The sequence below is a fragment of the Poecilia mexicana genome, unplaced genomic scaffold (genome assembly GCF_051168715.1).
Source record: "Poecilia mexicana isolate PSO_F unplaced genomic scaffold, ASM5116871v1 scaffold_9, whole genome shotgun sequence".
NCBI classification, from domain to species: domain Eukaryota; kingdom Metazoa; phylum Chordata; class Actinopteri; order Cyprinodontiformes; family Poeciliidae; genus Poecilia; species Poecilia mexicana.
The window spans coordinates 1,402,501-1,419,014 of NW_028263378.1; the positions used below are offsets into that span (position 1 = coordinate 1,402,501).

Consider the following 16,514-nt stretch of genomic DNA (forward strand, 5'->3'; position numbering starts at 1 on the left):
CACTTAATAGATAATTTAGACAGCATCATTTTTAATATGTTAAACATTATTTCTAAATGTCCAAAATGCAGAAATGTAATATGTGACAACTTCATTAAAAACAAGCCTGAACCTCCTGCTGTCCTTAAAGTATTTATGTTTTTATTGATATGATTATAACGTCATGCAGTCAAACAGTTTCCTAAAAAGGAGAAATGATTTGTTCTTATTGTCACTTTCATCAGCAACACGTTACATGATGGTAAACGTTTCATCCTGGATGACGTTCTTCCTTCAGTGACTTCAGACTAAAGTATTCAGAAAATGACACCGATGTAGAAGTTCTGTTCTGACTGAGTTATTAATAGCAGAGGGTTTGGTTCTGGCGTCAGGCTGAGCGTAAATTAATCTGTTTCTTTCTTCACGCCTCGATCTGCAGACAAAAGGAGATTCTGGAGACACAAAGCTGGACGTGAAGCTGCAGCCGGAGTGAAACAGAACCGCAGAGGTTCTGAGAACAAAAGGTGACCTTCAGCTGGAGACACAGAACCAGATGACGCTTCAACGCATCAGCAGCAGATTCACTGAACAATGGAGGAAGAAAAGGCTCAGCTCAAGTTTCTGTAATCAGAATAAAGAAAACAGTAAAACAGACTGACCTGCATGATGCATTCACTGACCGACGGAATCTGTCATGATGCATTCACTGACCGACGGAATCTGCCATGATGCATTCACTGACCGACGGAATCTGTCATGATGCATTCACTGACCGACGGAATCTGTCATGATGCATTCACTGACCGACGGAATCTGCCATGATGCATTCACTGACCGACGGAATCTGTCATGATGCATTCACTGACCGACGGAATCTGCCATGATGCATTCACTGACCGACGGAATCTGTCATGATGCATTCACTGACCGACGGAATCTGCCATGATGCATTCACTGACCGACGGAATCTGTCATGATGCATTCACTGACCGACGGAATCTGCCATGATGCATTCACTGACCGACGGAATCTGTCATGATGCATTCACTGACCGACGGAATCTGTCATGATGCATTCACTGACCGACGGAATCTGTCATGATGCATTCACTGACCGACGGAATCTGCCATGATGCATTCACTGACCGACGGAATCTGTCATGATGCATTCACTCACCGACGGAATCTGTCATGATGCATTCACTGACCGACGGAATCTGCCATGATGCATTCACTGACCGACGGAATCTGTCATGATGCATTCACTGACCGACGGAATCTGCCATGATGCATTCACTGACCGACGGAATCTGTCATGATGCATTCACTGACCGACGGAATCTGCCATGATGCATTCACTGACCGACGGAATCTGTCATGATGCATTCACTGACCGACGGAATCTGCCATGATGCATTCACTGACCGACGGAATCTGTCATGATGCATTCACTGACCGACGGAATCTGTCATGATGCATTCACTGACCGACGGAATCTGTCATGATGCATTTACTGACCGACGGAATCTGTCATGATGCATTCACTGACCGACGGAATCTGTCATGATGCATTCACTGGAATTAATTTATTATATCAATTTATTACTCTGAATGGGATTTAATGAACTTATTTTATTACTTTAGATTATTTATGGTTTCAGTGGATGAAAATCCAAAACTTTGCTCTTCTCTGAAAACTGGATTATTACATCAGACCAATAAAAAGTGTCATAAAACACGAACTTGACAGAATCTGCTGTTAATTAATTATTTTTTTTAATGAATTACTGGATCATTTCAACCAGATGATGATGGTTCTGTTCTGCTCCTCTTCCTCCAGGTGATTCTCTCTTCATCTCTATTCCTTATTATATTTTAAATAAATCTTTATTTAAACCTTTATTTTAATACCCATTCAGATTAAAACCTGTCAGATCAGGAACCTGGTGAAGAAATGCAGCAGCTTCATCAAGGTGAATAAAACAAACGGCCACAATAACAAAATATTAAAAATGTATAAAATATGATCAAGTGTAAAATCCAAAAACAGAAACTTTTTAATATTCATTCACATCATTTATCTCTGCAAAATGAAAAAAGTCAAAAAAAAAAATTATTGACTCTCTTTGAACTTTGACCCTGCAGAGAGCTGATTGTTGAACTTTCCTCAACATGTTTCGACAGTAAAGAAGTTTTTCTGCTGGAGCTTTCAGTATTTTGACATTTTGATGTTAAAGGTCAAACAGGTTCAAGCTGAAGGTCGTTGGTTGGCTGGACGTCCAGGTTTCCTCCTGCTGCCTGTCTCCTGCAGCTCTCTGGGTGTGCCTTCCTCCTCCTCCTCCTCCTCCTTTACTGTGCCAGGGGCGCGGTAAAGAGGGGAAAGTGATGACAATTCTAGGGGCCCTGACCAACTTGGGGCCCTCCACAATTTAATTATTTAATTTTTGTTTAAAGAAATTGGAAAAAAAAATCAGGGTCCTGTCAATTACAAAATTAATCATATTGTATTTTCAAAGATTGTTTTTAGCAGTATAAATTTAATGTTCCCACTCCCAGATCAAAAAACACACATCCATATTTACCCTGAACCCCCCTACCTGGGTTAAATGGTTCGTTCCTGCTTGGAGCTTCAGAGTGATGCTGTTAGCAGCAGACAGTGGGAAACACGAACGACTGTGGCAGCTACTGTGCTGCTAAGAAAAGTTATAAAATCAGGATTTCAACAAAAGAGAGAGGGAGAGAGAAAAAGGCAAGAGTTTTAATTTATAACCCAGTTTTTCTCCAAGAGAGGTGGGTAGACTGTGTGAGATTATCAACCATTTAACATAATTAGCTTAGCTACAGACTACTGTTGGCCTCCATTTCACTAGCATTTAATGAATTAAGGAAAAAAATACCAACATATTCATATATTTAACTTGTCCCTTGTACCTTTTACCACTTAACAGATTAGTGAATGAGCAGCAGCTCTAACCCACGTCCCTCCTGACCCGTCCTCTCCTGAGTGAAATTAAAGCTGTAACTTTTATACACATATTTTTTTCACATATTTGTTAAAACTGTCATTATGTTGTGACAGTATGGTATGAGAGGTAATCTGTGAAAAATCTATTTCCTCTGCCTCTGCACTATCAACCAGTAAGTGAGTTTTAGTGCTGTCAATCACAATCTCATATGTTGCTGCTCATCCTTCCTCCTTCTTGATTTGTGCCGTGCTGCAGCTAGCATAGCACAGAGCTGTGCAGATTCAAACTGTGAATGCTCAGTTTAGTTAGCATAGCTACCAATGAGATTGATTATTTTCACAGATTATCTGTCTCATAACAAACCAACAGCTTTAACAAATATGGAGAAAACATATTTTTTATTAAAGTTATGTACTGCAGCTTGAGTAAAATGCAGCTACATCACATTTTTAGAAGTCTGGATTTCTTTGTGTATTTTGCACGTTGCTTTTGACTGTTGCTCATGGGGAGACATTTCAGTATCTAAAACTAAAAGAAACAAATTAAGCAACCTGGATGTGGACAGTTGGATGTTAAATTCATGAGCAGTAAATAATGTGTTAATTATTAGAATTGAACCACAGAAAGCAAGGCAGATGCACAAGATTCCTGGCGGCTCCCCTGCTTGGCGGCGATGCGCTTGCAGAACGCTGCCTGGTGTCATTTCGTGTTGCGTGCAGAAGTAGAAAAGCATTCCAGAGGTTTTCCATGATCCTTTGTGGTGAAAGCCTGAGGAGACAGAATGAAAACACGCCGAGTCGTCACGAGACAAAGGAGGGAAAATGTTTGTCTGATTTCATCTCTACAGTGAAGACATGAAGCACTGAGTGTTCAGTCCTGTTTCTGATGCTTTGGGTTCACTGAGGATCAGAGGAATCAGTCTGGATTCAGCATCTGGGTTGGTATGAAAACTGTAAATCTGAAACAACCTGGAATTCTGGGAAAACGTCTCAAAGCGTCCTCCTGTGTCCTCTGTCTGCCTGATCAGAAAATGATTACAATAAATCAGAATATTATTGAAAAGTTCATTTATTTCAGGAACTGAATCATAAAGTGAAACATATTTTATAGATTAATTACACACAGATGGATGTTTGAAAACCTTTATTTGGATTTTGATGATTTTCTTCTTACAGCAAATAAAACAATTTAAAATCAAAATTTTACATCAGATCAACAGAAAAAAACTTTTTAAGAACAGAAATTTGGGCCTCATGAAAAGTATGTTTAATACCAGATTTAAGGTTATTATTTTTTATTTATTATGTTCATGAAACGCATGAAAACATTCATTCTTCAGGCTGCAGAGAAACAATCATCCTGTCAAATCTGTGTGTTTTCCTCCTTTTCTTGGTTCTTAAATCCTTTAATCCAGATCAGATCTGATGTTTCCTGTGATTCTGACCCTGATGCTGACCCTGATGCTGACCCTGATGCTGACCCTGATGCTGACCCTGATGTTTCCTGTGATGCTGACCCTGATTCTGACCCTGATGCTGACCCTGATGCTGACCTGATGCTGACCCTGATGCTGACCCTGATTCTGACCCTGATTCTGACCCTGATGCTGACCCTGATGTTTCCTGTGATGCTGACCCTGATTCTGACCCTGATGCTGACCCTGATGCTGACCTGATGCTGACCCTGATGCTGACCCTGATTCTGACCCTGATTCTGACCCTGATGCTGACCCTGATGCTGACCCTGATGCTGACCCAGATGCTGACCCTGATGCTGACCCTGATGCTGACCCTGATGCTGACCCTGATGCTGACCCTGATTCTGACCCTGATGCTGACCCTGATGCTGACCCTGATGCTGACCCTGATGCTGACCCTGATGCTGACCCTGATGCTGACCCTGATTCTGACCCTGATTCTGACCCTGATTCTGACCCTGATGCTGACCCTGATGCTGACCCTGATGCTGACCCTGATTCTGACCCTGATGCTGACCCTGATTCTGACCCTGATGCTGACCCTGATGCTGACCCTGATGCTGACCCTGATGTTTCCTGTGATGCTGACCCTGATTCTGACCCTGATGCTGACCCTGATTCTGACCCTGATTCTGACCCTGATGCTGACCCTGATGCTGACCCTGATGCTGACCCTGATGCTGACCCTGATTCTGACCCTGATTCTGACCCTGATTCTGACCCTGATGCTGACCCTGATGCTGACCCTGATGCTGACCCTGATTCTGACCCTGATTCTGACCCTGATTCTGACCCTGATTCTGACCCTGATGCTGACCCTGATGCTGACCCTGATGCTGACCCTGATTCTGACCCTGATTCTGACCCTGATTCTGACCCTGATGCTGACCCTGATGCTGACCCTGATTCTGACCCTGATTCTGACCCTGATTCTGACCCTGATGCTGACCCTGATTCTGACCCTGATGCTGACCCTGATGCTGACCCTGATGCTGACCCTGATTCTGACCCTGATGCTGACCCTGATGCTGACCCTGATGCTGACCCTGATGCTGACCCTGATTCTGACCCTGATGCTGACCCTGATTCTGACCCTGATGCTGACCCTGATTCTGACCCTGATGCTGACCCTGATGCTGACCCTGATGCTGACCCTGATTCTGACCCTGATTCTGACCCTGATTCTGACCCTGATGCTGACCCTGATTCTGACCCTGATGCTGACCCTGATGCTGACCCTGATGCTGACCCTGATTCTGACCCTGATGCTGACCCTGATGCTGACCCTGATGCTGACCCTGATGCTGACCCTGATTCTGACCCTGATGCTGACCCTGATTCTGACCCTGATGCTGACCCGGTCCTGGTCGGTCTTCAGTCTCTCTCCTCGCTGCGGCGTTCTGCAGGGATTCCCCCTGCAGCAGGTTTCCAGTTGTAAACACCAGGTAATTTCTAGGATGGCGTCTGCGTGCGACTAAAAATACTTTTAGCTCCCAATAATAACATTTCCACAGGTGGGCGGGTCAGAGCGGCCAGAGGCAGGACGCCTGCTCCTTCCTGCTCTATTTAAACTGACAGGAGACGGTTTGAAAAGTTCAGTTCAGGTGTAGTTCAGGGACATTTATGAAGACGTTTGTTTGATACCGACCCAGACGGACTGACAGACAGGACCATCAGAACCAAAGCTTCCTGCAGGTCAGACGTGAAGGTCACTTCAGGAACAGATAAACGTGTTCAGCTTCAGGCGACAGAAAAAATCTGGAGCTTAAATCTGCAGAGGCTAAAAGCAGAAAATCAGTTAAACCTGCAGCAGAACCATCAGAGCCCAGCATGCGGTCCTGCTGCGACCCGGTTCCTGTGGAGGCAGTCAGCACCTGTTCTGCTTCCTGCCCGACCTCCGCCTGACCCCGCCGACCCCGCAGGGTCATGTACCCGGCGACCCAGAGCCGGAGACCCCGCCACCAGGAGGCGCCGGACCCGGCCAGGCGCTGGCTGCTGCTGCTGTCTCTGCTGGTCGTCCTGCAGATCTGGAGCGAGGACACACACACCTGCTCAGGTGACCGACTGCACACACACACACACACACACACACACACACACACACACACACACACACCTTCACACTGCTGGCTGACAATCTGCTCTATTTCACATTTTATTCTGCAGTATTAATGAACCAGTTTACGTTTTAGATTCAGATATTATTACTTCATTTCATTTCATTTATTATCAGTAACTTTTATCATCACAAAGTTTTTAACCAACATAGAAAACATGAAAGCTCCTGACAGTCCGTTCAGCCTGTGGTGGTTCTGCACACATCCAGAGATTCATGGATAACAAGTGAAGCATAAAGATCAGAGTTACTGTAACTCTCCACTTTCCTCTGCAGGAGGTTTTGGATGAATCATCCATCTGATTCTTGTTTCATGAGTTGGTTTTCTGCCTCTGTTGTTGTTGCAGAGCTGCAGCGTTCGACATGCTGTCCTCAGGAGGCTGATGGGAGTCAGGGAGAAACCAGCAGATTCTCCGGTCAGGACAGCTGGAGGCGGCGGGCGGCGGACAGAACGCCGGAACATCAGCTGCAGCGTGTGGCGGCGTGACGGAGCATCAGGACCAGAAAACACAGAACTCTGAGTCTGACCAGATGACCAGATGATCAGATGACCAGATGATCAGATGACCAGATGATCAGATGACCAGATGATCAGATGACCAGATGATCTCTGCAGGTGTTGATGGTTTCAGTGTTACAGCAGAAAGAACCGACAGTAAAACAGTGAAGGTCTCATCATATGAAGATGATAAACCAGCCGAAACGCTCATGGTTTAGATTTCTGCAAAACTAAAGTGTTTAATAATATTATTATTACATCACATGTATGAATAGTGTTGATTTTAATAAATAAATGTGTTTTTTTCCATTAATGGGTGTGAAAGATGTTTATTCTGATTCATAAATAAAATAATGATTACTGCCATTCACTACATTTATGCATCTGTGTTCATCTGCATTTCTGCAGGAATTATTACCTTTACAGCAAATTTATTTAAAATTATAACCAGTTCATCTGATAAACAAGAGAAAATAAATGAAATATTCAAATTTAAAAAATATTCTCAAAGATTTAGGTGAAGAAAAAACTCAGAGAATATTCCACATATTTATCTAACTTTGTTATTTCATATGAAACATGATGCATAACATTTAATCAACAGTTTTAGATGATATTCAGTCCCAGTTTTCCCTACATGTACATAATAAAATAAAAAACAGAAAATGCCTCCTTCATATTTGCTCATATAAAATACAGTAGAATAACTTCATCATTAAGGACAGTAGAGCTGCTTCTATAACGGATGACGGAGCGATCAGTTGGTGATTCAACGCTCCATCGAAACCCAACGCGTCTCCTCCGTCTCCTCCGTCTCCTCTGCTCCAGAGCCGCCAGGCGGCCTGCGTGTGTCGGGCTGCGTGTGTCGGTTTCTGTGTGGGAGTCCTGTCAGTCCTGTCAGTCCTCTCAGTCCTCTCAGTCCTCTCAGACCTCTCAGTCCTCTCAGGCTCGGGGTCTGTGATCTGGACCGGTGACTCAAACCGGAGGTAATCCCTGGTTCGGCCCATGCAGGCTGATAAAACACACAGTGAAGAGATAAACCCTCAGAGAAAGCAGAGACGTCTGAACACGTCTGGAATGTGAAGCTTGTGCAACATCAGCTGACTGGACCAGCAGCATGAAACCAAACAAAGGATTCATCACAGCAGCAGCCGATTTACCCAACTGACATGAAGAGTGAAGCTCAGAACCAAATCAGTTTCACATCCAATCCTGAGAAACATCACAGAAAGAGAAGCAGCAACATCCAGACCGACTGGTTTGGTGTTTCTACAGCCTGATCTGTAAAAAGATCAAAAATAAGGAGTCCTGTCTGTCGGTTTTGGTTCTTTTCATTAAAAAACTTCAGTTTGGAAACAAAATCAAACTCAGTGCAAGTCAGAAAACCAGTGGGGTTGTTACCGGTACCTTCAATGAAAATGGTTTTCTCCACACTTTCAGGAATCTGCTAATGCGCTAACAGAGCTCATTTTTATTTCAGTGTTTTTGCTAACTTTATCCTTAATCAGCTTCCCATAAATTCATATTCTTGGCTGTTTTGAAAATTTCAGTTTAAATTCTGCAGCAGTTTGAAAAGGACAACAAAATATTAAATATTAAACTTGATGTTTTCCCATTCAGGTTTCTGAGTTTGAGTTCAGCCACAGTCAGTCTTTCTGAGCCATAACTTGGAAATTATGACTGATAATTAGAGATGAACTTCACTGCTGGTGTGATTATGAAACATGAATTAATAGTCGGCTGATTTCTGGTCCCATCACTGACAGACTCACTCATCAATCATCTGCATGATGTCAGGATGGATGTGTAATATTTACAGCAGATGTTGAAACGTCTCTCAGCTGTAATTTTTCTGCAGCGTGAAAATAAACGTGACGTCAGCAGAAATGAATCCAGACAGAAAAGTTGATGTTTCTCTGCAGAGCGAAGATCATCCTGGAGTAAAACGTTTCACCCAGAATGAAACGATCCTGCCTACGTGCTGCGGTGAGTGTGTGTGTGTGTGTGTGTGTGTGTGTGTGTGTGGGTGTGGGTGTGTGTGTGTGTGTGTGTGTGTGTGTGTGTGTGTGTGTGTGTGTGTGTGTGTGTGTGTGCGTGTGTGTGTGTGTGTGCGTGTGTGTTTGTAATACCTTGTGGGAACGATTTTCCTGACATATACTACATTGTGGGGACCAGTTGCTCCTTGTTGGGACCGGAGCCTGGTCCCCACAATGTCTGAGACGATTCTCTGGAAATAAACTTTTCCAGGAGCTGAAAGCATCTGAATAAACGATTCAGACAGTTTTTCTGACTGGTTTTAAAATGAGCTTAGAAAAACGTTCAAGATGCTGATAGTTCTTAAATGGAGCAGAGAGGAGCAGGGAGGAGCAGAGAGGAGCAGGGAGGAGCAGAGAGGAGCAGAGAGGAGCAGGGAGGAGCAGAGAGGAGCAGGGAGGAGCAGAGAGGAACAGGGAGGAGCAGGGAGGAGCAGAGAGGAGCAGGGAGGAGCAGGGAGGAGCAGAGAGGAGCAGGGAGGAGCAGGGAGGAGCAGAGAGGAACAGGGAGGAGCAGGGAGGAGCAGAGAGGAGCAGGGAGGAGCAGGGAGGAGCAGAGAGGAGCAGGGAGGAGTCTCTGGTTCACCTCTGAGGTTCCCGTCCTCCATGTTTCTCTTGGTGTTGGTGCAGTTCAAGTTCAATAGTGTTGAACTTGAAATACCTTCAAGTTCAGCGAAACGTCTGAGTGAGACGAATATTTCAGTCAGATGAGTTCAGACATGTAGAGACTGAAGAGCAGAGAGTCAAAATACGAGTACCAGCAGGTCAGGAAGGTCACAGGAAGGTCACAGAGGGTCATGAAGGGTCATGGAGGTCACAGCGAGCTGCACTGAGAAAACCATTTCAGTGAGTTCAGACACCAGGAAGTTGCTGAACTGCAGAGCTGCAGAGATAAACTGCTGCATCCTCGGTGCACAAAGCAGCGTTAACACAGATCCTTCCTCCCAGATTACATCCATCACTGCTCCCAACAAACTCAATAATTTAGTTTTTCTTCATTTCAGGTAACGTTTCTATGGAGTTAGATTTGTTTCACAATTATTCAATCAAAAAAAAAATCATGTCAAACAAAAAAAGTAGTATTCAACCAAAAAAAAAATCATGTCAAACAAAAAAAGTAGTATTCAATCAAAAAAAAAATCATGTCAAAGCAAAAATCACTAAGTTTTTTTTAAAACTTTTTTTTTGTTTTTGGTTGAGTCTCTTTTTTTTTGGTTGAAACTTTTTTTTTTGGTTGAGTCTCTTTTTTTTTGGTTGAAACTTTTTTTTTGGTTGAGTCTCTTTTTTTTTTGGTTGAAACTTTTTTTTTGCTTGAGTCTCTTTTTTTTTGGTTGAAACTTTTTTTTTTGCTTGAGTCGCTTTTTTTTTGGTTGAGTCGCTTTTTTTTTGGTTGAAACTTTTTCTAAGTTTTTGGTTGAATTCGTTTTCTTGCTTATACAACTTTATTTGCTTTGGGGAAGCTTACATGAACATTCTGGGCGGGGCTTAAGGACGAGCGATGTAAGACGTGTTCCGATTGGTTAGCGCTGACTAAAGCGGATGACTCCCTGAGATCTCAGAACTCTGTCCCGAACTGCAGGGCTTCGGTGACGGGACACAGAATGTGGATGGTAAGTAATCTTCACAAAATTACACCGTTTAGCAGCTTCTAAAGTGTCCACCCTGTTTCAAAGAAGAAATCTTACTCAACTTATGACGACAGTCACATATTTTGTCTGCCGTGATCCCCGGTAGCATATTGTGCTAGCTAATGTTAGCACTAGGTAAAGTTCATAAACTAGGCTTGTGTAATATTCGCCTGTCTTTATGTTGAATTCATTAACCAGCGCACCTCTGTTGAGTGGCATTAAGCGTGGAAAATACCAAATATATCTGGAGGAAATATGTGTTAAAAAACTGTTGCGCAATCCTCAGTGTGTGTGTGTGTGTGTGTGTGTGTGTGTGTATTAACTAGCATTGAAGCTAAAATGGGAAAACAGCGGATCGTTGCTCCAATGTTATCAGGTCCACATTAATCTGCACCACACGTCAAGTGACTGTGCAGATGATTGGTAAATAAATGATTTATTTACCAAGCACATAATCAGTGCTGTCGATGAGGGGAGGCAACGTAACTCTTAAATATATATTTTCTTCCAGATGTAAAATGTAAAACTAAGCTGGTAGGTCACAGGCCGAAGGAGGATATTCACATAATTTCTGTTTTTTATTATTTGGTGGGTGTGTGTCCTGTACTTAGTTTTATTCCGAATTACATGTAATATGCCTTTTGCTGTGTTATATTAAATTAATTTGGTGTTCTCCTAATTCCCCATTCTAGTATGACCAGCAGAGTGCAGCTGAAGCAGGACAGGCTTGTAGGTCTTACTGATTCCTCCAGCTGCTACAGACGATCAGAGCATGAGGATGGAGAGACCAGTAAGTGTTGAGTCAGAGAAGGTCAGGTAGGGAAGGAAGTGTTGCTTATAGGGGCCGTGTGTGTTTGGCTAAATATATTTCTCCAAGTCATTTTATTTAGTGGTTTTAAAAATAATGCATGCTTATGTGTTAATGATACATTGTAATAAAAATACAAAAATTACCACCAACATCCTGGCAGAAATAAACAAGTTTATATCAGAGCTTTTTCTTTTTGGATCTGGAACACATTAAAAGCGAATTACAAAATTTCCTTTATTCCCTGTCATGTTAACGTTCGGTTATTTCTCCCTTTTTCATCCTCACTGCAGCTGGAGCTGGACTGGAGTTCTGTTTGGCTTTAGTGGCTTCCTGGATGGAGACATTGGCTGACCTAAACGCATCATTTTCCCTCTCCCATTATAAACTTAGCTTTTCTTCAACATGGAAAATACTCCTACATCAGTAGCTCTGTTTGTTATTTTGACATCAATGCTTACCTGGTGGCCAGTTGATCCTCTTAACCACTGAATGTATCGGAACCACCTGGACTGAGCTGGTTTCGTCAGAGGGAGCCAAGACTTCTCCATAAAATGACTTCCCATATTTTAAGATGTTCTTCTGGTAAAATTGCATCTTTATGATCCTAATATGACTGCATTCTGATAATTAAAAATACTTGTAACCTGGCCATAACACTCCATTATACAACTCACAAGAGGAATGACAGAAATAAAGCCACTTTGTGAAAGTATTTTCTGTATTTTGTTTTAGAAAAGATGAAATATTGCTTGAAAGCGTTTAATTTTAATATCTCGCTTGAAGGCCGAATTACATGCAAATACTTCACATAATGTTACAACTGAGATAAGGGAAAAAGGTTTGTAAAATGTAGAGTATTACAAAAGAGATTACATTTTATTTTAAGTCCAAACAGTATAACGAAATGAACACTAAAAATATACAATACACTTTCCAGCAGTTACTCAAACTTGTCTTTACTGGTGATGAAAACTCGTCACTCTGGAGGAGAGAGGAAGAGCAGCTCAGCCCAGTCCAGGATCACTGCAGTGTCAGGGTAGCTGCTTAAAGTTTGCAGGTAGATTTTTGCGTAGCTGGTCCTCTGGTTTTCAGATCCTAATTGTAAATAAAAAGTTAGTCAATGTTGTGATGATCCAGTTGACTGTGGACTGATGGTCACTACTGGTCAGTGAGGTGCAGGTGCTTGGATCCAAGGGAAAAGCAATTTAACAACAGGAAGGTCTCAAGGGGTCAATGGAGTGGAGTTGATACGAGTTCCCCTCTGTCCTGGGTGAACATCATGGAGAGTCTCAATCATGGCTCAGAAACGAATCAAGAAGCTTTGACGCAAATCTGAAAAACAAAAATGAATTAAAAAAGTATGAGTAAGTGATGATATTTACCTAGACAACATAATCAAAACCTAATAAGCCCTAAAGTCTTTTTAAGAGTTTTAATTGAAAATAAATTGACTACATCTCAGGAAATTAAATGTTCAAGTGAAACAGTTACTGTATCACAATAAGAGAAACTGCAAAAAAATAGTGCAGAGGTATAACACTGAAGTTACTGAGAGAGTAAACTGAAATATTTAGTAAGTAGAAAATGTATGTTAAAATATATTTAGCCAAACACACACGGCCCCTATAAGCAACACTTCCTTCCCTACCTGACCTTCTCTGACTCAACACTTACTGGTCTCTCCATCCTCATGCTCTGATCGTCTGTAGCAGCTGGAGGAATCAGTAAGACCTACAAGCCTGTCCTCCTTCAGCTGCACTCTGCTGGTCATACTAGAATGGGGAATTAGGAGAACACCAAATTAATTTAATATAACACAGCAAAAGGCATATTACATGTAATTCGGAATAAAACTAAGTACAGGACACACACCCACCAAATAAAAAAACAGAAATTATGTGAATATCCTCCTTCGGCCTGTGACCTACCAGCTTAGTTTTACATTTTACATCTGGAAGAAAATATATATTTAAGAGTTACGTTGCCTCCCCTCATCGACAGCATTGATTATGTGCTTGGTAAATAAATCATCTGCACAGTCACTTGACGTGTGGTGCAGATTAATGTGGACCTGATAACATTGGAGCAACGATCCGCTGTTTTCCCATTTTAGCTTCAATGCTAGTTAATACACACACACACACACACACACACACTGAGGATTGCGCAACAGTTTTTTAACACATATTTCCTCCAGATATATTTGGTATTTTCCACGCTTAATGCCACTCAACAGAGGTGCGCTGGTTAACGAATTCAACATAAAGACAGGCGAATATTACACAAGCCTAGTTTATGAACTTTACCTAGTGCTAACATTAGCTAGCACAATATGCTACCGGGGATCACGGCAGACAAAATATGTGACTGTCGTCATAAGTTGAGTAAGATTTCTTCTTTGAAACAGGGTGGACACTTTAGAAGCTGCTAAACGGTGTAATTTTGTGAAGATTACTTACCATCCACATTCTGTGTCCCGTCACCGAAGCCCTGCAGTTCGGGACAGAGTTCTGAGATCTCAGGGAGTCATCCGCTTTAGTCAGCGCTAACCAATCGGAACACGTCTTACATCGCTCGTCCTTAAGCCCCGCCCAGAATGTTCATGTAAGCTTCCCCAAAGCAAATAAAGTTGTATAAGCAAGAAAACGAATTCAACCAAAAACTTAGAAAAAGTTTCAACCAAAAAAAAAGCGACTCAACCAAAAAAAAGCGACTCAAGCAAAAAAAAAAGTTTCAACCAAAAAAAAAGAGACTCAACCAAAAAAAAAAGTTTCAACCAAAAAAAAAAGAGACTCAACCAAAAACAAAAAAAAAGTTTAAAAAAAAAACTTAGTGATTTTTGCTTTGACATGATTTTTTTTTGATTGAATACTACTTTTTTTGTTTGACATGATTTTTTTTTTGGTTGAATACTACTTTTTTTGTTTGACATGATTTTTTTTTTGATTGAATAATTGTGAAACAAATCTAACTCCATACGTTTCTGCTAAAAAATGTGAGTTTTCTCTGTTTGAACAGTTTTTATTGTCACTTATTTTGAATAGTCAGTTGTTTTTATTTCATAAATAAACATGTTCTGAACCTTTAGAAAAAGAAAATTATCGCATTCAGTTGGACTATCCTTTGGACTGAATCCTATTAATAACCTATTAATAACCCATTAATAACCCATTAATAACCTATTAATAACCTATTAATAACTGCACAGCGTCTTTAATTGGTCCTTATGGTGAAGCATGTTGGCAGAGAGGCGGAGTCTGTCTGGGATCAGTTTAATTATCAACATCATGATTTTTCCCGTCTTGGTTCGATAATCATCTGGAGTCGCTGGAGGAGGAGGAACCGAATGGAGCGGATCTGGAACCGGGCCGGACGGATATGGACCCGTCTCCTACAGCAACACTCTGGAGTGATGAAGAGGAGACGTTACATCACTGCAGCGTCCTGCCACACTAATCAGCATGTTTGTCATAGTTTCAGTGTGTTTGCTGTTCCAGCTGTTCACTGGTTTACATGCAGATATGAAGAAACTTCAGAGACCTGCAGCAGTCAGCATGACGTCATCCATGATGTCATCCATGATGTCATCCACCACTGGGAAATGGAACAGTGTTTGTGTTTATCCCACTTTAATCAGGGATCTCTGGAGGAGCTGCAGAGTTTCACGGTTTGAGAAGATTTAGGATTTAACATTGCTTTCCTCAGTGACCTGCAGGAGACAAAGATTCATCAGACCAAACTGTCACATCAGAAACATTCAGATGGAAACAGAGTTTATTATAATCACTAAACCTGAATGCAGCATCTCCATGTTGAAACACGGCGGTGGCAGCATCATGAAGCCAGTCGGAGCTGATGGAAGGTAGATGGCGCTAAAGCCGAGACAGTCCTGGTCCAAAACCAGGCTGACGGCTGCAAACACATGAATGAAGTAAAATCTGAAACACAAAGACACAAAAAACAGAAAAAAATGAAAAATGATGCAACCACAAAATGCAGAAGCAAATATTTACACATTACCTGCTCCAGACTCCCCCTGGTGGCCTGGAGGGCTGCTGGTTCGTCTAGTGAGGTTTTAGTGTTTTAGACTTGCTGCAGGTTTTGCCATTTGCAGAATTTTCCCTTTTTCATTTGTGTTTTAGTGTTTAGGAGTTTGCATCCTGCATGTTTCTCCTCCGTATCTGGACTGGAGGTTCACAGAACATCCAGCCAGCAGATTCATGGCCTAGTCAAATCCACTCCTATGTTTATAGAAACTCTGCGTCCAGTCTGAAGGAGTTTGAGCCGTTTTGCAGAGAAGAATGGGTAAAACCTCAGATGTGCATCTTTTTCAGGTTTTTATTCTTAAAAAATGATGAAAATGAATCATTTTTATGAAACATCATAAAGAAATGAAATAAAGTTCTTGTGGCTCTGCAGGTTGACTCACAGGTTCTGAATTGGTTCTGATCTGGTTCTGATCTGGTTCTGGGTTTCCGGCTCCAGTTCATGGAAACTTTCTCTCAGTTTATTCCTGCAGCTTCAGAAGCAGCTGAAGCTCTTCGGATCCACAGATCCACGTCTCGGTTTCTTCTTCTGTTGTTTTATCCGCTCTGCGTCTCTCGGCTGCTGACGGGGATTTTCCTGCTGCTCCCACCAGAATCCTCTGTTTCCACTGTGGATGGATGCAAATATTAGTTTTTATTTCCTCCTCCTGGTTCCTGTTCTCCTCTGAGTCCTCTGCTGCTTCCAGTAAACTTTGACTATTCTCCATGACTTCATCTCTGAACTCGAACGGTCTGCAGATAAAATTAGAGAATTTATTTACATGCCAACAACCGAGTAAAGCTCAGAAACAGCAGAGAGTCTTCAGCTGCTGGTCCTCTGGTTCTGAAGAACTTTTTATCAGAACCATTTTCTCTTCCTCTCATTAAAAACTCCTGAAGCCGACGGGCTGGAGCGTCAGCCTGAGTCGGACCAGAACACGAAACCGCTGGAAGAATCAGATTATAATCAGATTATTTCTG

The 16,514-nt window shown here is 42.1% G+C and overlaps 3 long non-coding RNA genes across 3 annotated transcripts; 2 read left to right on the plus strand and 1 right to left on the minus strand.

Annotated features, from left to right (window-relative positions):
- Positions 1 to 6,039: 6,039 nt before the first annotated feature.
- LOC148157568 (uncharacterized) lies at positions 6,040 to 7,349 on the plus strand. Its single transcript, XR_015764188.1, has 2 exons — positions 6,040 to 6,477; positions 6,885 to 7,349. It is a non-coding gene; the product is annotated as an uncharacterized LOC148157568 (long non-coding RNA).
- A 2,737-nt stretch (positions 7,350 to 10,086) lies between these two features.
- LOC148157569 (uncharacterized) lies at positions 10,087 to 12,220 on the plus strand. The gene is made up of 2 exons (XR_015764222.1): positions 10,087 to 10,679; positions 11,390 to 12,220. It is a non-coding gene; the product is annotated as an uncharacterized LOC148157569 (long non-coding RNA).
- On the minus strand, positions 12,209 to 13,492 carry LOC148157570 (uncharacterized). The gene is made up of 2 exons (XR_015764223.1): positions 13,183 to 13,492; positions 12,209 to 12,840 (listed from the first exon to the last, which is right to left on the minus strand). It is a non-coding gene; the product is annotated as an uncharacterized LOC148157570 (long non-coding RNA).
- Positions 13,493 to 16,514: the final 3,022 nt, after the last annotated feature.